The sequence below is a fragment of the Eptatretus burgeri genome, chromosome 11 (genome assembly GCF_056783735.1).
Source record: "Eptatretus burgeri isolate ZD-2024b chromosome 11, Ebu_testis_v1, whole genome shotgun sequence".
Lineage (NCBI taxonomy): Eukaryota > Metazoa > Chordata > Myxini > Myxiniformes > Myxinidae > Eptatretus > Eptatretus burgeri.
Window position 1 is genome coordinate 38,526,099 of NC_140971.1, and position 26,880 is coordinate 38,552,978.

General features: G+C 42.9%; 1 protein-coding gene across 10 annotated transcripts in view; it reads left to right on the forward strand.

The window, feature by feature from the left end:
• LOC147016897 (adhesion G protein-coupled receptor L2-like) overlaps window positions 1–26,880 on the forward strand; it is a 619,880-nt gene that overhangs the window by 125,229 nt on the left and 467,771 nt on the right. For 2 of the 10 annotated variants that reach the window (XM_085846064.1, XM_085846067.1), the window contains one exon: window positions 15,837–15,949. The exons of the other annotated variants lie outside the window; for them this stretch is intronic. The gene's annotated coding sequence lies outside the window, so the exon portion shown is untranslated. The remainder of the gene's footprint in view (window positions 1–15,836; window positions 15,950–26,880) is intronic. 10 annotated transcript variants of the gene reach the window in all.

Here is a 26,880-nt window from a genome sequence, read left to right on the forward strand (position 1 = left end):
TTCCAAATTGCTGCTTAAACTATGGGTAGCAAGTGGTCTGGTGTTCTTGGATGTTCCTTGACACCAGATTGCACTGCTTGTTATTACAGACTGTTGTTGTTGCCTAGGCAGCAGCAACTACACTTTTAACAAATTCATGTGCCAAGGTTTCTCATATGTCATTTGAACAGTCACCTTATTCTTCAACCATGACTGACTAATATTTACAAGCAAGCCTTTTTTTAAATAATCACCAAGGTTCAAGGAGGAACGTTTGCATACAGTACATATCTCACACACAAGACGATACGATGTAAGGATTTGAAGTTGAGATTCCCAATACTGTGAGTGATATTCTCAGATAGAAACACCATGTTGTTCTATAATATTACAATTTCATAATTTTTTATAACGAGGTACATATGTATGTACAAAATGTAACAAACAAGGAGCTGATACTCTAGGTACCCACCTTTTGGGTGGTATGAGGAATAGATCTGTGTCATATGAAAGCTAAATGTTCGACGTTTTTTTTTGAAATATCACATACACAAGCAGCCAAGTAATCGAGATGGTTACCTTGGCAGCGAAAGTCAGCCAATCACAGCCGTGATCTAATCAGGTTGACATAATGTCACGAGGAACAGATATCTGCAATACAAAAGGTAAATATTCAACGTTTTTTGAAATATTGCTTCTACAAAAGTACCTAGACAGATGATCAGTCGGTTGGTCAGACGAAGCTCATTTTAACGTCCCTCATCTCCGACCTTGGCGGAGGGGAGGGGGACAAAAATATAGAAGAAGAAAATTTTTGAAGTTCTACACATCCTTTGGCAAAGTATTCTCTGGTGCTGGGTTGTGAAATGTTGGGCATGTTTGTCAGACTTTTGTTTCTTTTGGCATTACTATATTTGAAAGAGATACAGTCCTTGTTTCCAAAGTCAGAGGTGACTCATTGCAGAGCAATCAATTATCCCAGAATTTTTTTGGGGTCTTAGTAATTACTGACTTGTTGAGGAAATTTTACTGACTAACACTTCTCCTTGCTCAATATGTGCTCGTTTAAGCCATTTCTGGAAAAAAAAATTGAAAATATACTTTACTGTCTGTTTAATAAATACGATCCAAAGCCATCGTTGGTGTGTCCCCACGAATTACTGACTGATACTGATAATATAGACAAAGAAAATCTATCCTTTTTATTTTCTATATTCATATAGTGTATATACATACATATCGAACCTTAACCCCAACATCCTTATCATCTGTGAATCGGTATGACCAGTTTTCTGTGCTCACTCGAGGGGAAAAGTTACCAATTCAGAATTTGTTTTGCTAGTTGGAATTTTAAAAATTATTATGCTGTTGAAAACTTGTCCTTAAGTCCATGCGAAAACTTTTATCATCATGAATATAACTGATGGAGTATATTCACAAAAGATTATTATTTGGTGTCTTCAGAACATTTGTTTTGATTCGTGAACTGGTGTTACAGTTTATCTCCCTATATTATGTTATATATTTGTATAACCAGCTTCTTTTAAAAAGTGCAACTCAAGGAACGACAATAATCTTATTTAATTTGTCGTTTTCGAAGAATAATTCCTGATCAGAATAATTTTAAGGGCATCAAGATATTACATACCACCTGCCTTTTATCGTATACTGTGCAATAATCCTTTGCTTATTATTGCTTAATTATCCATTCATACCACCTGGCATGTGGAGCTTCTTATGAACTTTCACCACTTTCGTCAGTCTTGGGCCCACGTTCCGATTTTATTCCAGGTGACCTTCATTCGTTTCATTTCCTTCTCGAATGTATGTCGTCAGTTCTCTCTTGGCCGTCCAACCCTTCTCTCCCCGTCATGTGTCCAGCACATTGCTCCTTTCGGGATATCTTGATCCTCCATTCGTAACACGTGACCGATCCATCACCACCTCCTAATTTTGATCCCGTCTGAGATGTTTTTCTTCCCTGTTAGCCTTTCAACCTCTTTCTTACTGGCCATGTCAGGCCAGAATATTCTCAATATTTTCTTATGCCTGATGTTGAACAAAGACTCCAGGTTGTTATTTGTTTGGCAATTTTCCAAGATTCATATCCAAATAGGAGGACTATTTGATGTTTCCTATATTTCCTATCCAAATATTATATATATATATTATATTTTTATATAAAATATATAAAATTTTATATATAATATATATAAAATATATAATATATATAAAATATATTATATTTCCTATCCAAATAGGAACCAAATATTCATGTTGCTATCAAAGATCCTAACCGTGGTGTTTGTTACACTTCTTTGGTTTCCAAATTTCCTTGAGTCTAATGAATGCATCCCTTACCTTTCATAACCACCCGGTGTAGTAAATCTGCATCTCCCCCTCCTGTTATGGTAACCCTGAACTGCAGATATGTGAATTTGTCAACCTCTCTAATTAGTCAATTGTTGCACATTGTTGTTGTGTTGTGGCATCTTAATTTTCTGAAGTTTCATTAAGATCTTGATTTTCAACTCCACTTGCACCATGTCCTCCTGTGGCCTATTTACTTTCTCTGACATGCTATGCAAGGATTGTGACATCAGGCAGATGACATCTGCAAAGCAGAGTTCTTCTAGCTGTTTGAATTGCCTCGTCCAAGGTATCCCGTTCCTTCTCTGCTCAGATGTTTTCCGCAACAGCCAGTCAAACACTAAAAACGGTGATGGAGACAACATGCAACCTTTGGAGTAACGTAAAATTCAGATGACGACTTATTGTTGCAAATTATGCTGCATTTTTTTTTTATCTATTGAAGGTACTCTTTATAATCCGTACAAATTTATACCATTCCTGTATCTTCCACACTGCCTCTCTATTCACAGTGTCGAACACTTTTCAAAGTCAATGAATGATAGGTACAGGCTTGTATTCCAATTATTGTTCCACATGTGCAACAGGTGTGTGTGTGTGTGTGTGTGTGTGTGTGTGTGTGTGTGTGTGTGTGTGTGTGTGTGTGTGTGTGTGTGTGTGTGTGTGTGTGTGTGTGTGTGTGTGTGTGTGTGTGTGTGTGTGTGTGTGTACAGGGCATCGTTTTTTTTTTCTTTTCTTTTTTTTACCATTTGAGCTCTTGTCATCAAATTTTCAACAATCCCTTGTTAGGAAAATATGGAGAACACTTATTAACAACAAGCAAAGGTACCCGGCATTGCCAGATCCCTCCCCCGACCCCTTCCCCACCCTCCAGACTCCCACACCACCCCGCCCTTCCCTCATACCACCCCACCACTCCTTCCCTCCGGACTCCCAACCCACCCCTTCCCTCCCCCTCTCTCCTGACTCCCAGCCCACCCCTTCCCCTCCCCCTCTCCAGACTCCCACCCCAAACCTTCCCCTCCCTCATTCCACCTATCCCCCCTCCAGGCTCCCACCCCTTCCCATCCCTCCTTCTCCCTCCTAACCCACCCCTTCCCCTCCCCCTCCCACCTCCACCTTTCTCCTCCCTCCTCTCACAAATGAATTTTTTCTGGGTGTACTGTATATTAAAGTGTACGTGTACATAATAACTTCGAAAAAAAAAAGTAAAAAATATCTCTCGGGAATTTCCCTGGTGGCCTCCCAACTAATTAATACATACAAAGGCATTTCACTCTACCAAGCCGATTTTTGTCACCTCTAATATTTATTTACTTCACGTAATATGTGAATTACATATCCATCAGTTTGTAAGTCTTGAATAAGCAAGAAGAGGACTTCAGTAAAGGGAGGAGGTTAACCTCTTACAGTTTCATAGGCAGGCTGATTTATCAGAGTTTGCCGTCTTTCGGATGGATGTAAAACTGGACGTCCCATCTGAGGATTGAACGAAATGGCGTACATTCAAACAGCACGTTCAGATAGGTTCAACCAACATATACCATTTTAAAAGAGATTATAACATGAGCTTACCTTGAGGGATGAGACTCGTACTACGAGTCACCCTGTGTACCCACTATCTTTGAATTGGAACTCTCCGACGCGGTACAAAAGCCAATTTATTAAATAAAGTTGTTACTAAATATAGGCATATTTTAGTTGTAATTAAAATAAAGCCATGTTCTATGGCACTGCCTTCCCTTCCCCTCCCTTCACGCTTTCCTCCTCCCAAACCCACCTCCTCCTCACAACTCTCTGGGCGGTGTTCTTCCCTTTATTTAATTACAGCTAAAATATGATAAGCTCTAAAATCTCTTAATCAGAGCCAAATTTCAAATTTTAAACTGCAGAATTGAGCTTAGCAGCAGTTCTGTGTGCCTAAAAAGTGTTCATTTGCTTGAAAAAAAGAAAGAAAAAAGTGTCTCCGGATGTCTCTGTGTAATTTTTAGTTTGACTGGGCATATCTTAAATGCCATTTCAGCCACGTGATGGTTTAAAAAAACCATGCATGATACAAACAAAGCACTTACCTCAATCGACTCAGGGAATGCTCTCGCCTCTCCAACTGATGCAGGTAAATGGTCCAAACCCAGCTCACATTCCCTGTTCGTGGCCCAACAATCTAACACTTGGCGAATCCGCGATTTATTAAAATTTTCAGATTTTACTCCAAATTTTGACACTTAATTACTCCACAAGATCCATTTTTCAAATCCGAAATAATATTTTGGTGATATACTTAAACGAGAAAAAAAACAAAAAAACAATCAGATTGCATACCCTTGCCAGAACTTGTTTTGTGTGGTGTTTGTGTAGTTTTGTGTGGTGTTTGTGTACTCGTATGTTACTTAAAAAGAGACATAACTATAACTGCCACTTTATAACAGCTGGCAGTGATGACCGGGTAACAAGACATCCTGCTTTGATGCAACCCCACTTTGATTGGACACCTGACCCTGACCCATGACGTTTATTATTATTATTATTATTATTATTATTATTATTATTATTCATTTGAATTTAAAATGAGATTAAAATGAATTAAATTCAAATCAAATGGAAGACCAAATAGGTACAGTCCTGCATTGGAATAATCAGAAGGATCCCAAACAAGCAAAAAGCAAAGTTTAAATCAACATATACCATCAGGAGGAACCTGGATAGGATTCACATTTTAGCTGCTACTCCTCTACCCTCAAACCCATCCAAGCACAGCCAAGTGAGCCTTATTTAAAGATAATTTAAAAAAAAAGAATAAAAATAACCCCAGATCAAAAAATCAAATAATTCTGGCTGCCAGACCATGCATCTGATCAAGTTGAAATTTAAAACATGTATTTTCCATCACTACTAGATAATAATTGTGAAGTTTCACGTTGATTGATTAAGCGGTTCCAGAGAAAACATTTAATATTTTACTTTAATCCAATATGACTGCCAAACCATGTGACCTATCAATTTTTCCTGAACAAACTTGTACACCCAAGGCTTGTGGAACATTTGTGTGAAGTTTCCCCTCGATCTGTCCAGCTGTTCTGGGGAAGAATATTTTTTATGGGGTTTAGGGTAAATCCAATATGGCTGCCAAACCATGTGACCTGTGACATCATATGTGTGAACCTTTTGCTCCTCATGAATAGGTGGTCATACGTGAAAAGTTTTGCCTCTATTTGTTCAGCCACTTCAGAGAAGAAGATTTTTGAAGGTTTTTCTTTTAAAACAATATGGCCGTGGAATCACGTGACCGTTGACATCATCCATTTTTCTTTCTGTGGACCATTTTATCCCGAGATGACCCTCAAATATTTTCATACTGATCAGATGTAGCGTTCTACATATGCAATTATGATGTCATAACGAAAGCACCTATGGCGTCATTAAAAAAAATTACACTTATTCCCCAGGAGTACCTGCCGTGTGCCAAGTTTCAATTTTTTCCTTGGTGCGGTTTCAGAGATAGAGGTCCAAAGTTTTTTGGTTTTTCCAAAATGGCGGCCACACCACGTGGCGTATGACATCATAATTATCATTGAAACATCCCACATGAGTAGTCGCTCCAATGGTGAAAATTTCGTATCAATCCGACAAGCGGTTGCAGAGAAAAACACAAGTTCTGTTCGGACAAACACAAACTGACCCAAATGCAATACCCTCTCCTTCGTCGAGGGTAATTGGTTAATGACAGTAGATGCAAGGGCATAGCCAGAGGTCCAAAAGCGATGAGGCGAAAAGAGGTCGGAGGGGGGGGGGTATTGTCCTATTTAGGTATTGTGATAGGAATGGAGATAAGAGTATTCAGAGCACTGACGGGTAACTTTGATAGTTTACTCACCAGGGAGCTCAGATGGCCAGAGGACTCAGGCCAGATCATATTTCAGGAAATGAGCGACGAGGCAACTGCCTCGTCTGCCTCAGCCTGGCTACGCCCTTGAGATGGTATTTCCAAGGCAAGGTATGTTTGAATAGGCCGAATCAAGATGGCGGCAAAGACCCCTGTGAGGGGACTTTGGGCTGACCAAGGATAAGCCTTCCATGGAGGTAAGCCATTAATTATCTTCAAAAGGGGTGTTTAAATTTACCCAAACACAATTTTCATTCATGCACTCCCTTGGAGTCCCCTTAGTATGCATGCAAAGTTTCAAGCTGCTAGGTTTTCTGGTTTTGGAGTTATGGAGGAGGGACTCACACACACACACACACACACACACACACACACACACACACACACACACACACACACACACACACACACACACACACACACACACACACTGACTGACACATGCACACACTGGCATTTATTATTATGGACTCGCAGAGTATCTGCCCTGTGGGCGATCTTGTTCACAGCATGCGACATGTTTTTCTGACACATACTGTACCTTTATTTGGGTGGTGTATAGGCAACTGACAGCTGCCTCAATCACTCCTGAATATAAAAAATAACCAGGGATTACGTGCATGAAGTAAAAACATACCTACTGCTTATAATTCAAAACATCTGCACCAGAAAACTTGGGAACAGGAATACTGTACTGTAAAAGGTGGGGACTTGTCATACCCTCTCCCACCTGGAGCGGCACCACAAGATGCACCTTTACATAGAGAATTTGCATCACCCCAAGACCACCAGCAAAGATAAAAGCACCCCAATACACTAATTGGGGTCATGCTTATCCTCTGTAGCAAGTCTGGTTGTAATCAGGCCAGAACTGTAGGAGTAGTGCGACAAACACACACACAAACGCACGCACGCCTGTCAGTGAATTATAGTAAAGATTGGGTCAAAATGTCTCAGGGCAAAACTCACAATGAGTACAAATATGCTTTAATAGTCTGTCTGCCACATGCCAGCATGAGACGGCCAGGTTTTAGTCATCACTTCCCTATTTACCTTCACCACTGGAGCTGGATGGAGGTTATGTTTTCCCCCATGTGTGTCTGTGAACAGGATATCTCAAAAAGTTGTGGATGGATTCAGATGAAATTTGGTGGAGAGCTTGGGTGTGTGCCGAGGACGAAATTATTAGATTTTGGTGAAGATGCGGATCCGGATCTGGATCCGAAATTTTTTTGAGTGATTTTTCACCATTGAAATATTGGGCCAAAACCGAACTATATAATATCAGGATATCTCAAAAATTTTCAATAGATTTGGACGAAACTTGGTGGTGAGGTTGGGTATGTGACAAGGAAGAATTGATCCTATTTTGGTGAAGATCCAAATCCAGATCCGAGAATTTTAAAAAATGATTCTTCACCATTGAGTGATAGGGTTAAAACGATATATAGCATGGCATCCCAAAAGGTTAGGGATGGATTCGGACGAAACTTGGTGGATGAGTTGGTTAGGGGACGAGAACAAGTTGGTTAAATTTTAGTTCAGGTCTGAATCCAAATCCGGCCTATCAGTGGGATACAAAACATAAACTAATAATCAGCTTGGCAGAGGTATTGTTGTGGGCCGGGTATCGGCGACGAGCACGACCGCTAGTTGGAGCAGCAGAGTAGACTCCACCGAACACCCGAAATTCAGATCGTTACCCTCGGATAACTCCGAAGGTACGGGTCCCTTACAGGACTGTGAATCGTCAATAAATCAACCGCGTGGGCACAAGGTTATTTGCCAAACTTCAAAATACCTAGAGGCCCACGTGGCGAGCTACCGAGGAATTCACACCCTCGACGGAGCTCGAACGGGATGAGCCGTTTCCGTGCTCGACCTGTGCGTAACCCGAGCGGATGATTACCGAAGTCCCGTCGGTCCAAATGCACAACTACAGCAGCAACGGCCTTTTTAATCACCCAACACACACCGTGCTAAACCAATGAAGGAAAGGACGAGGACGAGCTGAAACATTCAGCAATAGTGGTATTTATTTACAATAGGTGGGGAAGCAACACATAAAGGGCAGAGTTAAACCGACTATAAAGGATGCAAATAATGTACAGCAAAATCACTTCACCAGTTCTACTTAGACAAGACAGACCCGCACACAGACACACACCCAAAGAAAAGAGATGGACCTCAAGGGTCTTTATTATTCCTTCAGCTCGGAGGGAAGTCGAGCTGAGGGACGAGAACGTGGCTGGTTACCTGGCCGCGAGCGTGCGGCTGGACGTCCACAACTTCCCGGAGCTCTGGTCGCCAGAAGACGGACCAGGGCAGCCAGACGCAGACCAGCGACGAGATGAGGCCAGACCAGCGTCGAGAGATGCGTTCCGAGCACCAGACCAGCACCAGCGAGATGGGATCAGACCACGCGCTCGAGCAGACGGGGCACAGTTATTTGTTCTCCGTTCCTTCGTCGTCCTTCTCGGGCGCGGTCCTCCCATGCGTGGCCTGCTCTCATTGGGCGGACCGCATGTCGCGGCTCCGCCTTCTTGCAAAGGACCGCCCCGGCTCTGATCCGCTCGTCGCCCATTGACCGCAAAATAACGCATTCTCTCATTTGGTGCCAGGCCTGAACGAAACGCTTCGTGAGCGCGCGAACAGCGCGGACAATTCCTCGAGCAGGCGTTGTTGTTGCAGTAAAATAATCCTAACTATCAAAATAACTCCGCAGCGCATGAACATCCAGTTCCCACTAGACTCGGGACGGGACCCTAACTAGAAACACACACTTACTGATTTAACTGAGCTATAGGGGACAGCTGTCTGTCTGTGTGCACAAGGCTTCCAAATTCGTAACAGTATGCCCTCTACCGAGTGCCCTTCTCCTTCTTTATTTATTTACCATTCAGCTTCAGTGTGTCTGTCCATGACAAAACTTTTTTTTAACCATTTGAGGTTTCATCATAAAATTTTCAACAAACCTTGATTCTGAAGATATGGAGAACAATATATAATAAATTATATATATATATATATATATATATATATATATATATATATATATATATATATATATACATACATACATACATACATATATAATTTTTTTTAGCTGTTGTTTTCATTAAGTTTAGTTGAAGTACAAAGTGGATGCGGATTGCGGATGGGCTTTGTAGTTTGAGATGCTTTCCCGTAATATTTGATATGAGGATATGGCATGTTTCAGCTCATTTTGATGTCACATAAATAGGAGCAAACAGTAATCCTTCAACTCTCCACATCTGTATCATCTCTTCCTTTTTTTCCCTTCACCTTACCCACCCTTCTGTCCCCTATATCCTCCATCTCAATTTCCTTTATTCAGCTTTCTTGTTTCCAAAGTATCCCCACCCCCTGCCCCCACTTCCAGCTCCCTTCTCGACTAGATTTGAAAAAGAAATATCCTTTCAATTCACTGTTTTAATAAAATGCTTACGTCGTCATGTTGCCATAAAATATCCACCTCCCATGTGGACATCTCAACTGTAAGATTAAAAATACAATGCATTGCAGTTTCTGTATGTTAATTAGGACAGAGACATATGGAGTCAGCAGGTAATACTGATTTTCCAACCTTGTATTTTAGGCTTGTAGAACTTATGCTTCACTGATTGGATGCAGACAGGCTTTCTGTTTCTTGTAACAGAAGCGTCATGTTTCATTCCACGCTTCGTAATTATAGTTTTTGCAAAATAAATCAGTTCTTCTTTTTGTGATGACATTCTAATTAGAACAGTGGTGATTTTTATTTTTATTTTTTTGCTATTATTATTATTTATTATAATATATATTTTTAATTTTTTGGGAGAGAAAGTACAATTGCAGTACCTAATGATGCATCATTTGCAAAAACGTATAAGAAACCTCCTGATTATGTTTGTAGCACGTTTTAGCTCATTTATATTGTAGCATAAATAGGAGGAAATTTTTGTATTGTGTGTTTAGGTAGAATCCAATTGAAGGCAAATTAGTGGTTTGAGAATATGGATGAAGGTAGTAGAACAAAGGATGGGAATTAAGAGGCGTGTGGGTGCTGCACGCTTCTGAAAGAGTGTGCACAAGGATGCAAATGCCATTCCGATCGTTTTATTCATTCTTCCACACAATCTGAGCAGTAATTGCTATTGGGCGTTAGCAGGTGGTGGCTGCCTCTACGTTCCTTACATATAATTGCAGCATGTTCAGCGCATTTGTTGTTTAGTGGTTCAGATGCCAGGTTAAGTCCACTAGCATGTCTTCTTTTAGAGAAGACTGCGATATATTGTCAACTGTGCAAATCGTTTTGAAGTGAATGTCGCCTAAAACCTGGGTCAGGCTGAATCTAGAATGGCCAATAAGCTGTGAGCTGTCTCTTGCTGTTTTGAGCATAAATTTAGGATCCAAAAACTTGATGTCTTCTTCACTCATCATGCGGTAGTCGTTGATTTTAATAAGCCTGTCAAATGCATCATATCTTTTAGGACTTTGTTTGTTAGATTGCTCGTTTGTGTTCATGTGAGTTTTTTCTGTCTTGAACGTCTTTTTGTATTGAGTCGACTACCCTCCAAGTCGAAATCTGCTGCATTTCCATTCTCTCCTCGAAAGATGTGTTGACACATTCACTTCTTACAGTCTTTTTGTCCATTAGACTCGTATGAAGGGTGGGGTGGGTTGATTGAAGTGCCTAACATCATCGCAGTGGGTCAATTGCTGATGGCAAGCCTGTCCGTCTTACCACATCGTAACTAAAGGTTTCTGCAATTGTGCGGTGTAAAAGCTTAACTACAAATTTCATCTCAGGAATACTTGTATTAATAGTAAACTACGATGGGTTGTATATCGTATTCGCCCGTAATTCTGAGAGGCCATAGTGTCTCTCAGTTCATTTGGATGACCTGCGGTTTGAGTTTTCAATGACATACATTGCTGTGCAAAAGTCTTAGATATATTCAACAGTTGCAATATATATGGATGTTATCAGCATCAACCATTAACTCATAGCCTCCACTGCTTTCTACTCTTATGACAACGTTGATTGTTATTAATACAGCTTAGTTTGGGTGAGAAGAACGGCTGGCAGGATGGCCTGGAGGTACGCACACTCGCCTCTAAGCTGTCTAGCCTGGGTTCAATCCCTGACACAACTATAAATTTTCATCCTGTTGTTTCACAGGCAGGGTGATTCATCAATGTGTGTGCCGTCTTTCGGATGGACGTTAATCGGCTGTCCCATCTGCCAGCATTAGTTGGTGGATGTCAAAGATCCCACGGTGTCCTTCGCGAAGAGTAGGTGAGCTATGACCATGGCCAAATTCGAAATTCCTGCCCCAACTACTTCCTTGAGCATCAGGCATGGCCAGCTGGTTCATAAAAGATTTGGGCCAAAAACTTTCCCGGCCAACCCCACATGAACGTGGGAATAATTGTAGCTATTAAAGAAGAAGCAGTTTGGGAGAGAAGAAACCAAGCCTGTCATTTAGCAATCTTTAATTCACATTAATCAGAATCTTCACAAACTTGTGATCACAACAACTCAAAGTAAATTATACATGAGCAACTAATATGAAGTATTGTATGGCTAATCCATCACATTTACCAATCAAATCGAATTAACGACTCATTGTCAGGTGGTCCTGATCATCATTAACATTAGATGCTCCTCTCAAAAACATCTATAAAGCTAAAAGCCCCCTTTTTGTACATCTATCAGGGTTAACTGTTAGCTTAAAACAAAGTGGCTAAACTTTCAGAAGAAAGGTTTAACAGATGAATCTTAAATCAAACTCTTTCAGATCACCTCCATCCAAAACCATGATGTTTTCTTCCCCCATTGACCTCACCACCTCTGAACCCACCTCCTCCCAAATTTTCACTTTTTCCTTCCTGGACATTTCCTTCTTTATCCATCTTGTCCAAACCATGCATCCTCGCCTACCCCACTTTCCTCCCGACAGCCATTGTTTGTCTAAGTCTCCCTCTATTTTGTATTTTAACCCTGCTGTTGGTGTACCCCCCTCCCCCCTCCACTTCTCTACTGTTCCTTTTGTTCTGTTGTGTCCTGATCCTTTCAGTGTTTTAGCTCTTCCATTAATCTTGATTATGTGTACAGAAAAAAACTAGAAGGACACTCATTAGAGAGCATACCTCTGCCAGGCTGATTAGTTTATGTTTTGTATCCCACTGATAGGCTGGATCTGGATTTCGACCTGAAATAAAATTTTATCGGCTTGTTCTTGTCACCTAACTAACTCACCTACCAAGTTTCGTCCGAATCCGTCCATAACTTTTTGAGATATCATGCTATATATCGTTTTAGCCCTATCACTCAATGGTGAAGAATCACTTTAAAAAATTCTCGGATCTGGATTCGGATCTTCACCAAAGTCCAATCAATTTTTCCTTGTTGCATACCCAAACTGCCCACCAAGTTTCTTTTTAATCTGTCCCCAACTTTTTGAGATATCCTGCTATATGTCATTTTTGGCCCGTACTTCCAATGGTGAGGAATCACTTTAAACTTTATCAGATCCAGATCCGGATTCGGATCTTCACCAAAATCTAATAATTTTGTCCTTTTCACATACCCAAGCTCTCCACAAAATTTCGTCAAAATCCGTCCACAACTTTTTTTAGATATTTTGTTCACAAACGAACAAACAAACAGACGACGGGGGTAAAAACATAACCTCTGTCCACCTTCGGTGACGGAGGTAAAGATTGCCGTGTAATTGTATTTCGACATAAAAGAGAAAAAACAATGAGGGAAGTATCTGCCATCACTCGATTTTCAAGGTGTCATAGCCGAAGCAAAATTAACATGTTCAGAGAAACATCATCTGTAATTATCAAACCCAGAACTGGAGGACCCCAAAAGGTGTCTAACATGGATGAGAAATACTTGAACATAATAACCTTATGGAATAGAAATAAGACAAGCATTGAATTGACAACAGAACTGGCATAAGGCTTCCAGTATCATTCACCAATGGACAGTACGAAGATCACTTTTGAAATCAGGACTTAAAGGATGTGTTGCAGCAAGAAAACCTTTGTAAGGAAAGGGGAACAAGGCTAAAATATGCACAAAAACACAGAAATTGGACTATGGAACAATGGTCAAATGGTGCTTTTGACAGATGAGTCAAAGTTTCAGTTATTTGGATCTAATCGAAGATAGTACATATGAGATGATGAAAAACTGAAACGTATACCGTCAGTCTTCTATTTACGTTGGGGATACGTTCCTGAAAAACACAACGTTGGGTGAAACGACTTCAATTATTATTAATATTTTGTATGCAGACTTTGGTTGCTGGTTACATCATGGCTGGGAATGCGGTTGTGCTGCTGCTGCAGTGACTCCTGTTCCTAGCAAGTTGGTACTCATTTTGCCAACCACAGAAGGATGATAGCCGGAGTCAACCTACCTGGTGTCATTTAACTGCACAACAAGGGCTCAAACTCAAGACCCTAAGATCTTAAACCAGCAACCTGAACTGTTAAGCCAACATGAGGCTTAACAACTTAAATCAAACCCTATCTTTCCTTTGACCTAATGATAAAAATTTAGGATATGTTCCTGGTGGCATCCTTTGGTAAAAATTTCCAGAAGAAATATTAAACAAGTCCAGTACCTAGAAAGATATGAGAACAAGTTTAAATAAACATTCCTTGATCTTCAATCCAAACACTTGCCAATTGCTCCATGTTATCCATCACCTTATCTCTGCTTTTTGCTCTTCTAGCAGTATTTAATGGATTCACACTTGAAGCATATTCTCTTATTTCATCAGCATTAGCATGTATTGCTATTGTTCTCACTGTGTATCTGTTAGGCCAAGCACCCTGCCAATGTCCACAGCTCGTTCTCCCACATCAAACCACTTTAGGACAACCATATTTACCTCTAAATTAATGGTTTTCATCACCTTCTTCGATGCAGAGGCAACTATTTTACTTGCTGGTCATTTGGCACTCTTCTTTACAGGGTTTTGCTAAGGTTTAACAGATGAAAACCCACTATAAATGTGCATGACACAACATAAATAGGAGTGACGTAAATAGAGAATATACTCAGAGCATCCTCCTCCTTCTCCTTCGTATGCAGCACAAGGCTGCGGGTAGCGTCATTGGCTGAGAATGCGGCTATGCCACTGATGCAATGCCCTTCATTTCGCCGACCTCGGAAAGATGACAGGCTGAGTCAACCCCACCTGGTGTTAATTCAACGGTGACGCAGGGGCTCAAACTCAGGACCCTAAGATTCCAAGCCAGCCACCCTAAGATTCCAAGCCAGCCACCCTAATTGCTAAGCTAACACCAGGCTTTGTTTGAAGCTAAAAATTAAGCATGGAAGAGGTTAAACTCAAGTTTGGGGGTGCACATCATCAAGTACTGTTGGAAAATTGCTAAATATTGATGGAATATTGACTGCAGCAAGGTACAAACAGATTTTAATCCACCGTACTATCCCCTGTGGTGCAATACTTATTGGTCCAAACTTCATTTTACAGCAAGATAAAGATCCAAAATCTCCTCCGTTGGAATCATGAAAACGTATTTGCAAAAGCAAGAAGAACTTGAAGTCCTCCAACACATGAAATGCACCCCTTCAAATTATTAAAGCTGGACAGGACTATTTGGACGAAGAAAAAGCAAAAAAAGTACCCTAACTTTGAGGATCCTTGGAAGGAGAGTGAAACATCATTCCACAAAAGTTTATAACAAAATTATTTGAAAGTTTCCCTCAAAGAATTTCATTGGTTTTAAAGAAAAACAGTGGACTTACTCACAAATGGTTCATATCACAGTAAATTGTGCACAATTGTTTTTATTATTTGAATCAGATTTTCTTTTTCATAAAGGTGTATTTGCATTGAATACAAAGTTTTAGTTTCCTGATGCATCAGAGTGGAAGAATGCAAAATGTGTAAGACTTTTGCCAGTAGTGTATATACCATAGTAACCAATAACAACAACATAAATCTATATTCACCGGGAAGGACACCAGGTCATGTCTACGTACGTCATATGTTAGAGTGATCATGATGTTATAAGCACTAATGGTACAAATCCAGCGTTCCAGAGTATAATGCAATTCAGCCAAATGTGTGGGAGCAGAACGGAATGGAATGCAATGGAATTGCACCATTTCTTTCAGCCAGGCAAATGATTATAATTAGTAGAATGATGAGTGCAGGGAAAGGGGTGTTGGGGTATGAGGGGGAGGGGGGAGGGGAAGCATTTGCAGACTAATTTTTTTTTTGCTCTTTACTAATCAACCATTACATATTTAAGTGGATTTCCCAAATGTAAATATCAATCAACAATATTTATCTCAATTTATTCAATGTTTTGTTTTATTTCAATAATCTGAACATTTTGCCTCCCAAAAAAATTTGCCGACTGTCCAATCTTATTATTTTCTGCTCTGAAATTGAAAATAGATACTTGCATGGGAAAGGATATATGCCTGGTGTGGGCTTTAATGGTTAGAGTGGTGGGCTTGGGATCCTAGGATCCTGAGTTCATATCCCACTTGGCTGTTGAATTAATACCAGGTGGGGTTGACTTTGCCTGTCATCCTTCCCAGGTCGGCGAAACGAGTGCTAGCTTGCTGGTATCCTGTGTCAGAGTGGTGACCCGTCCAGGATTGTGCCCCATAGCCCAGGAGACTGCTTAGGCAGCATCAACGCTCTGCACAGAGTATGGTCCCAATGGATGGATGGGAAAGGATGAGGGAGGGGGGACCCTCCTCCCCCTCCCTCCAGTAGTATATCTGTTTCAAGAAGAACTGTTACAGTTGTATTAACAATGTCAACCCCACTTGGTGGGAAGGGCTTTGTCTTGTATATGCATGAGACCAACTGTGATGAGCTACAGATATGTTCAGCAAGGCTGTATGGAGACAATTTTTTATTTGTATTTATTTATTTTGTATACCTTGTCGAGGCTCGTATGAGAGCTAACACTCAACACACATCAAGGGGGGCATGAGACAGGAGGGGCGAGAGAGGGAAGGACAAAACAGTGGGGAACAGAGGCATTAGGAGATCTGTGGAAGGGAGAGGGATGGGGTGGGTATACAAGGGTATACAAGATGGACATTACAGGGACTTTCATGAAGGAAAGCAGGGATTTGAAGGAGGTGGGTTGGGGGTGGATTAACGAGAGTAGAAAAAATTGAGGATTTGGATGGGGGAGATAAGAGGTGGTGATGAACAGCTGTTTTGAAGGCCCGGAGGGAAGAATGGGATTGAACAGAGTGAGGGAGTTTATTCCAAAGGTGGTGAAAAAAGAGTGAAGGTGAGCAGTGATTCGTGATTTTGGTAGTTTTACCAGAAGGGTGTTGTAGGCGGACCTTAAGCGCCCTGTGGAAATGTGGTGGGGAAAAATCCTAGACAGAGCAGGGGGTGGGGGGGGGAGCGAGGTCGGAAAGGAGACGGTAGAAGACAGAAAGACCACCGACCTGCCTGCGGTGAGAGAGTGAGAGACCTAAAGACTCAGCCTCATCGCGGGAGGTACCAATGATCTGAAATGCCTTGGTTTCCACAGCGTGAAGCTGAGAAAGGTGGGAGGCAGGAGCACCAGCCCAGAGGGGAGAACAGTACTCAATCAGGCTGCGGACGAAAGCTTTGTAAGTGGTCAGGAACTCAGGTGGGCCGAGGAAGGACTTTGCACGACGGAGGATTCCCAGTCGGTGACTGGCTTTGGAGGCGAGGTTTGAAATGTGGTTTTCCCAGGAAAGATCATGGCAGACAGTGAGACCCAGAAGCTTGAAAGAAAGGACTTCTTCCAGAGAATTGTTGAGAAAGTGGATGGGGGGGGGGGTTTCCAAATGGTCCTTTCGGAGAGACATTGTGAGAGTGTGAGATTTGTCTGGATTGAAAGACATGTTCCACGTGTTGGACCAGTTTGTGATTTTACGCAGATCTGCAGTGAGTGAAGAAGCTGCTGCTTGCCGGTCTGAGTGATGACAAATGGTACGGCAGAGGGTGGAGTCATCAGCAAAGAGATAAAAAGGATTTTCCAGAGAGTCGGAGAGATCATTGATGAAAACCAGAAAAAGAACAGGGTCCAGAACGCTGCCTTGAGGAACTCCAGCCTTGACAGGAGGGATGAGAGAACTCCATTTAGGGCCACACATTGATTGACTGTGACAGGAAAAGAAGTCTGCGAGCCATGAGTGGAGATGGCCTTGGATATCATAGGAAGAGAGTTTAGTGAGCAGGGCAGGTTGCCAGACCATGTCAAAAGCACACGATATGTCTAGTGATATGGCTCTGATTTCATGTCCCGCATTGAATACCTCTATCCATTGTTGGAAGAGCAGAAGCAGCATATCCAGGGTAGAGTGACCTTGTCTGAAACCAAATTCATGATCGGAAATCAAGCCATTGGAGAAGAGGAAGGATTTAATGTCTGAAGCGATGATGGAATCCATAACCTTGCTGATGATTTGGAGAAGGCTGATTGGTCTGTAGTTGCAAGGATATGTTTTAGCACCTTTTATGTGCAGGGCATTAATGTTTGCTGATTTCCAAGCAGATGGCAGATGACCTTGAGCAAATGAGAGGGTGAGCAAGAGCAGAGTTGCAGGTTTTTAGGACACGTGGGCTGATGCCTTCTGGACCGGGTGCAGAACCTGAGTTGAGGTTTGACAGCAAGCTCTCCACTTTGTCAGAGGAAAAGTACACAGAGTCCAGGGACAGTTGGGTGCAACTGGGTACTGGTGGATACAGAAAGCGATGGGTTTTGGACACAAGATTTCGATGCAAACACCGAGTTTAGCCATTCAGCCTTTTCACGTGCGGTATCAGCAGTGTGGCCATTTGAGGTAAGGGAGGGATGGAGGGGTAACATACACCAGAAACAGATTTGATTAGTCGCTACCAGGATTTGGAGGAGGGAGAGAGGTTTGAGAGTTCAGACTTGAGATTGGAAAGATGTTTTCTGGCTCCCCTGAGGGTAGATACACACTTGTTCCGTGCTTTATGGAAGGAACTGCGATTGCCCTCAGTTGGATTTGCTTTCCATGAGGCAAAGGCAAGTTGTTTCAGGACAACTGCCTCACCACAAGCTTCAGTGAACCAATGGCGGGAGGAAGGGTAGGACAACTGAAGACGAGAGGGGATAAATCTGTGCATGAGGGAAAGCAAGTTTCTTTGAAAGAATTCCCAAGATGAGTTGATGTTGGAGAAAGTAGTGATGGGAGACCAGTCTAGAAGTTTCATGGCTGCTTGGAGACCCGGCCAGTCGGCTTGAGTGAATGCCAGACTTGAGGGCGCTCAGGTGGTTCTCTGATAACAGCCAGAGAGATGTCCAACCATTACATGTATTTTTTTTTGCTCTTTACTAATCAACCATTACATATTTAAAGGTGTGTCCTGTGTAAAGGTGTGTTCAACCAGAGAAATGCCTCCCATGTCTCTTTTAAGATTGCACTCCCTTCATAAACTCTGTCTCTCTACCACCCACCCTGGGTTGCTTGAGCCCTGCACCCTCAGCATGAAGCCAGTGGAACTGGTTGCTCTACACAGAGGGAGTTGCATCATCGGCTGAACCGTGACTGCCTTAGACACATCTATATATCTGCAAAGGTACATGAGGGAGCTGCAGAGACAATAGTAGTTGGAGTTTGAGACACAGAATGAGAGAAGACAGAAATATGTTGAAATTGGAGAATGGCAAGAGAGAAGTCAAAGTTGAGAGGAAGAATGTGTGGGGTGCCAGGGTCGTTAGTTTTGGAACAACAAGAGGGAAGAGAGTAGACACTGAGAAAAAAGGAAGTGTAAATGTGTGCCAGACAGCATCAGCCTGCTTATGTGCTTCCATCATTGTGGTCATGCACCTCCTGTCTGCATGCATGATGACTGCGGGTTGCACGTCATGCCCGTCAGCCAAACCAATTATCATGCCATACCATATCTTCCTCGCTGCCTGCTCCCATTCACCCCACTTGAAGTCTCTTTGCTGATCGGGAAATGATTCGACTCTAGTCTGATAAATCGAACGTGTCCTTGAATCGTGGAATATCTCACTGTCTCCCCCTATGGTTCCAGAATGGTCATCAAATTAACCCACCTATTTCCTTGGTCATCCACTGGAAGAGGGCCAGCCTCTTGAATTTATAGTCCTGACCATCAGCCATGACCTTTCCAGAGCTGACTACATGAAAAAGCTGACCTCCAAAGCCAGCAGTAGAGTCTACTCAGAGTCCACAAGGCCTTCGTCCGTTGCTCAATGAAGTGCTGCTCTCCACTATGGGCCTGCACCTTGCCATCACATCTGTCCCTCCGAGATTCAGTGTAATCTAAAGATCTCAAAATTATTATAATCATCTGTGATGAGGTCAAAGCACACAGGTTCTGTTGCTCTCGCATTGTAGGTAGGTTGGAGGTCTGTCTGTTTTCCACCATATATTCTTCGATATTGCTCCTTCTATACCAGTGGTTTTCAAACTTTTTTTAGTGGTGACCCAATTTCAGAACCTCTCTACATCGCGCGACCCAAAAGATTCAAACCCCAATTCATAATATATAAGATAAGATTTCATATGACACAAGAAAATTTACTGTTTACTTTATTCACCATCGTCATGTTTTCATAGACGAGTAAACGGAGAATAGCCGACAGTATCCAAATAGTACAGTTCAATGTTTCAGAAGTTTAGTCCAAATGACATTTAGATATATCAGTGAGAAGGATGAGCCTGTTTTTCAGAAACCAACTTCTCTATTCGTGGAGAAGTAGATGACAATGCCAGGATCATATCATGCTCCATTTCTAGGTGATTTCTGTACTTTGTTTTAATCACCACCATGGTGGAGAACGACTGCTCACAAAAGTATGATTAAGGATATGGCATGAGAGCCTTAATGGCGCGCCGTGACAGGGTCGGGTACTTCGGAACCATTTTGCACCAGAATGTCGACAACGAATTCGTCCGTGCAAGAGCCTGCGCTCCTGAATCCTGCTGGAGCTGTACAAGCTCTTCCTGTGCTGTATCATCTTCATCAGCAATCGAGTCCAGTGGAGCCGTGAAAGGGTCCCGAACCACAGAAAAGGACTGCACATCCAGCTCAGGGAAATAGTGCTCGAACTGTTCAATGAGCGACCGAAGGTGACATGCTATCTCCCCAGAAAGACTGTCGAGCTCAGTATCATCGTACTGGCAGATCGTTAGATGCTCCACCAGACGGGCGGGGGACGGGGGGGGGGAGGCTGAAGCACTTAACAGTTGCTTTGTCTGCCAGTAATTTTAGAGTCGCCAGAAATCCGCTCATTTTGTTGTGAAAAATCATGAGGTTGGCATCTTTGCCTTGGAGGGAGCGGTTGAGGACATTGAGACGTTCAAAGATGTCAACGAGATAGCACAGTTCTGACAGCCAAGAGTCCGACTCAAGCAACGCTACCCATGCTGTTTTCCCTTGTGTGCGTAGGAACTCCTTCAGTTCATCTTTGAGGTCGTGTTTACGAACACCGATGATAAACACGCAGAAGAAGGTTTCCTCGAGATAACCATCTGACTTGAGTGTAGAATAGTAAATTCTTATGGTCGGCTTCCATCTCCTGGCAGAATAGCCTGAATAACCTAGTGTTGAGGGTGCTCGATTTGATGTGATTCACCATTTTTACGACTTCTGAGAGCACACACTACAAGGTTTCTGGCAAAGTACGAGAGGCGAGTGCTTCTCGGTGAATCATGCAGTGCACCATGGAGGTCTGAGGAGCCACGTCAAGCAATTTAGCCTTGAATCCAGAACGCACTCCTAACATTGCTGGCGCGCCGTCTGTTGTAGAACCGAGCAACTTTCCGAAGTCCAGATCATGGTCACGATAAACTGCTCTACTTTCCCAAAAATGTCCTCGCCTTTGGTGGTGGCCTCCAATGGTTTGATGAGCAGAGGCTCATCGACAAAGTTATCAGCCTTGATGAAGCGGACCCAGACGATGAGTTGTGCGTACGATGCGATATCAGTGGACTCGTCCAACTGTATGGCATGCCACGGCGATTCCTTGATCTTCTGTACGACCTGAGCCGTTACGTCCAAACTCATATCTTCAATTCTGCGTTGGATGGTGTTGTCAGAGAGGGGTATAACTGCCAGTTTCTTCGCCGCTTCCTCCCCAACCATCAGAGATACCATGTCCTTTGCACATGGCAGCACGAGTTCTTCCGCAATGGAGTGAGGCTTTTTAGTCTTGGCAACATGGAGCGACACTCGATACGAGGCCGCTAATGCCCGAGAATTGGTCTGATGGCATGTACCCTCTCTGTCAAGACACGTATTGAGTGCAATAAGTTTCCTCTCAAAGAACGTTCTTTCCTTACCCTGATAAGGTGCATGTTTTGTAGTCAAATGCCTCTGCAACTTATTTTGTTTCATTGACTCCGTAGAAAGCACTTCAAAACAAATCACACACTGAGGCCTCTGTGCCCCACTTTTATCCACCACGTAGTAAAATCCAAGGTCCAGAAATTTATCCTGGTAAGAACATTCTCGAGATTTGCTGGAGGCCGGTGCTGGCATCACAAATAAGGTCTCGAGTCATACGTGGAGACGTGAATACAGGTACTCGTCGACTTACGACTGTTCGACTTTACAACCACGTTTTTTGTTTTGTTTTTTGTATGTAAAAAATTTTTTTTTTTGTATGTATGTAAAAAAATTTTTTTTTTGTATGTAAAATATACGTTGTTCGATTTCCGACCGATTGGTCAGAACCAATTGCGGTCGTAAGTCGACGACTACCTGTAGACGTTAATGATAGAGTCAGAGTCTGAGAGGCCGTGGATCAAACCACTAATTTCCCGCCAAAATGAACCGCCCTTCAGCGAGCCCGCACATCGGCTGGATCCCATTCCAAGCGTCATGTTGCGCCGGTTCCCATACTTTGAACGAACCGTTTATATTACATCCCGTAAAAGCGAACACCGATCGAAAATAGACAATTTTTTTTTCGCTGCAAGCGGACGCCCTCGACCCCACGAAATTTGCTCGGCGACCCCACTTGGGGTCGCGACCCCGGGTTTGAAAAACCAAGTTCTATACTGTCAGTCCTCCGACCCTGGAGAAAGAAAGGATATGTGCAAGAATAAGAACAATGGGAGGGGCAGGAGGACGTCGGGGGTGAACAAGCTGCGAGCAGGTGCAAACTCTCAATCACAGAAGTGGAATTTAAATATGGGAAAGAAGCAGAAATGGGGAGAAAAAGCGAAGAGGAATGTGATGGAGCAGGGGGAAACACAATAATTTGAAAACTCAAAAAGAGGTGGGCTTGGTGATGGTTAATGAGGTAGAAAAGATAATGGGTATGGATGGGGATTACCTGAGATGGTGGTGAACAGCTGTCTTGAAACCCTGGAGAGAAGAATTGGATTGAACAGACTGAGGAAGTCTGTTCACAGGCAAGAGAGAGAGAAAAAGGAGGAACTAATGAGTGGAGGGGAGCAATGAAGCAAGCTGACACAAAAGACACTGCTTGTTGTTGCCTTCTTCAGGGCATCCTGGAGATTTCCACATCCAAGAAAAAACCAAGTAATTTTAACACTCTGCTCGAAAGCAGAGCTGCCAAAGCAGCCTCACAGCAATGATTATACTGAGTGGTTTGCTGTTGCTTTCATTGTGATAATATACTAGAACTGCTTGTCTTCAATTTTGGTGGCCATTTTGGGCGATTGACTGTTTTGCTTCCGAGATCTGATTGGATCGAGCGCATCCATGACACTCGTGCTTCTACAATACATACAGTAGTACCTCACATTACACTGGCCCAGTAGAAGACTGATTCTTTGTCCTGGAGAAAATTTTTAGTAGAAATAAATCAATAAATCTATAACACAGTGTTCGCTGAGTAAATGCACCGGCCACCATTGGTAGTACTGACCTGTATACATACACACTGAGGAGCCTACCGCTGCCATGTAGGAGTAGAAGAGATGGCATCATTCTTTTTACAGATGGTTGTACATATTGTTGCGGATTCGCGCCCGCCGGCGTGCTGACGGCCACGTAACTCGAATCGCGGCACGTCGCCCACCGGACGGACAATCCAGTCGTGACCCTCTCGGACTAACGCCGGGAACCAGTCACGGGTGGACCTTTCGGTCTCACCGCGATCGAGCCAATCAGCCCCCGCGTGGGATAGGGTTGCTCGCCAAATTCGACCTACCTAAGTACCCACGCGGAGGGTAGACCGGGCGATCGCACCTCGCCGCAGGTCGACTTCGGACACTGGCCACTTAAGCGACCCGTTCCGTACTATCGGGATAACCGAGCGGTGTTATCGTCGACCTCGACGGTTCGATTAATTATCGGGCGTATTCAGCCCACTACCAACCCTTTACGTGAAGCAAGATGAGGATTCAATGAAGGAAATGACGAAGCGAAGCGGGAAACAGTTCAACACAAAGCACATTTATTCGCGACGAACGGAAAGCACACATATTCAATTCCACCAAAAGCACACAGAAAAGAAAAACACAATTCAATTTACACAAAAAGCAAATGCGACAATGCAGATCTAATACCGATTACGCGAGCACACGGCAACACTTATACAATTTTACTTCACAGACGGCGCCGACAACACATACCCAAAACCAAGGAAAGAATACCCTCAAGGATGAGGCGGGCCTGAGGCCGAGACCGGGTCGGGCCTACCCGTCTGGTGATGAGACGCGGAGCGGCGATGGTGCCTCAACTCCGCGGGCCTCGCGGACAGTGTCTGGTAGGGGGTGGGAAAGGGGCCCCCTTGGTCGCACTATCTCAGCGCGGGGGGAAACAGGAGGGGGTTGCTGATGCTCGGGGTATAGAGGATTCCTACTCTGGCTCGAGTCCCGCGACGAGCGTCTCCACCTCGGCCAGGTCGCGCTGTCGGCCTCCCTGGGGTGCAGCTCCCTGCACGACGCGAGCACCCCCTCGTCTGCCCTCGCCGCCTCTCCACAGCTCCGTCCCCTCCGCTCCGACTCCAACGCACACGACGACGACCAGCTCCTTCTTGCCAACTCCACCGCCCGCGAAGTCTTAACTCTCTGTTCTCTCTCGACTCTACTACTCACTCGACTGACGAACACGGTCGCTTATATCAGCCCCGTGGCTTCGCCCTCTCATCTTTGACCCCCTCCCTTCGACCTTTCACCTCGCTCCCCATTGGCCCGAGAAAAAGTGGGCGTGAATGCTTTTTGATCCATAAATTTGCATATATCGATCGCCCTCCAACGCCCTGGGGCGGGGCCAGTCGCCCTCGCTCACCGATTGGACGGCAAAAAGTGGGCGTGTGTCGTTTTTGATCCGTTTTTGAAGCACAAAATCCGTGATTTTGTACACGCTGTTCGGCGCGCGCCCTGCACGAGTCCAACACCGGTACCCACAAGCGGCGCAAGAACGGTGGCGATGCGACGGTTGCGAGGTGTGACGTGAAGGTCGTGGCGGTTGTGGTGAAGCGGCGTTGTGGTTGGTGGTTGATGTTGTGACTGGTGGTGGTAACAATGGCGGTTGGTCCAAAATAAAGATAGTAAAAGAAAAACGGCTATCCTGAAGAGTCGCAGCACGCATAAATGACATGTATTCCCACTAGACAACGGGTTTGGGCCTAACTACACATGTACTTACCGAGATATCTCACCTAAGGGACCTGAATGGTGGTTTGCGAATTTGGTAACCACAACAATATTTTATCTTTTTGTTAATACTTAGTGATGTTATTATAATGAGCAAGAATGGCACCCAGTTGAGTGCATACCTCTGCCAAGCTGAACAGTTTGCGTTTTTGTATCACACTGATTTACGTTTTTGGATCTGCATCCAGACCTTCACCAATTAAATCTAATTGGCTTGTTCTTGACACCTACCCAACTCATCCACCAAGTTTTGGAAGAATCCGTCCATAACCTTTTGAAATGTCATTCTACATATCGTTGTTGGCCCATTCTCTCAATTAAAATTAAAAAAATTCTCGGATCCGGATTTGGATCTTCACGAAAATCGAAAACATTCGTCCTTGGTGCCTACCCAACCTGTCCACCAAATTTCGTCCGAATCTGTCCATAACCTTTTGAGATATCCTGTTCACAGTCAGACAGACAGACAGACAGACAAACATATCGGGGTGAAAACTTAACCTCTGTCCACCTTCGGTTGGCGGTGGTAAAAATTATTCCTCTTATTTGTAAAATACAATGTTTACCATCTGTATTGCTATTAGCGCTATTACCAATACCCCATTGAAACCTTATATACCGCTCATGCATAAGAAATAATGTTGTCAAGAACGCATCTCCATATTTAAACAATGGTATGATAACCTTTTTTAGCACATTTTCGATAGGTGTTCTCTTTTCCAGGAAGGCATCCTGAATGCTAAGGAAGGTATTACTGTACAGCATTCCTTAATCTGCCAGTGTTCTTCAGCTTGATCAATCGCTGATTGTTTATTTTTATGACCAGTACACCCACTCCCTATGGGAGCGACAGGAAGGGTCATGTTATTATCCTCTGGTAAATATATATGTATGTATATATATATATATATATATATATATATATATATATATATATATATATATATATATATATATGTATGTATATATATATATATATATATATATATATATATATATATATATATATATATATATATTACATTAGATCTAGGCTCAGGTCTATTAGCCTATGGTGGATGTGAAAAGTATAGAATACCTGAAGGAGATTTCTTTCAGTTGAGTATTAAACAGCAGTAGTGACTGTTTAAAAATGTAATAAATGTGTTTGCGGTTTATACTATTTTTTTAACTTCTGGTAGGCTTGCCCCATGAAACGCCATGATAAGCTATTTGTACATGTTGACACGGCGTTTGTCCAAGGAAGAAAAACCCCTTGGGGAGAGGGGATATTATTAGTATTAATATTGTTTTACACTAACATTATCAAGGAACACCCATCGCTTTGTGGTCAAAAAAAAAAAAAAAACAGTCAGCCATACAGACAGATACCAAATTGCATATTTTAGGATGATTACAGTTGCCCTTGACTATCTTGGATTATAAGTCACAAATCACATGTGAACATAAGAATTTGACATGAATATGAACCTGAGTGTGTAAATTGTTTAATATCTTAGGAGCTGCAGCCCATACAGCAACGATACTGGGATATCAAGCAATATAACCTGGTGTCGAGGAATATCTGAGAAGGCCAGACCACTTGCAACTCACAGTGCAGGCAGAAAATTGTAATTTGTTCAGGGTTAGGCGATAACTCATTTACTCATCACGAAAGACACCATGTTATATATAATGTCCACCAACTCGTGATAGACCGGTCATCCAAGGGACTGTGCATTCATTTTTCCAAACTGCAGAGCACCACGTTGACATTTTAGAGTTGGGCCAATAATCAAAGCTAAACTCTAGAGCTCATAGGCAAGTGCACTCACTACCTCTGCATCATGAATGTTGGAATGATTTTCAATCGTGCTGAAATATGTACAAGGAAATCAAGGAAGAACAGAACCCTCCACCCATCCTCTTCCCTCAACCATCCTACTCACTTTCCTTTCTTCCCAGTATATGAAAACCAGCCTCACCACATCCAAGCAGAGCTGCGAGTACAGAGACAGTTCAACCTCCCAAA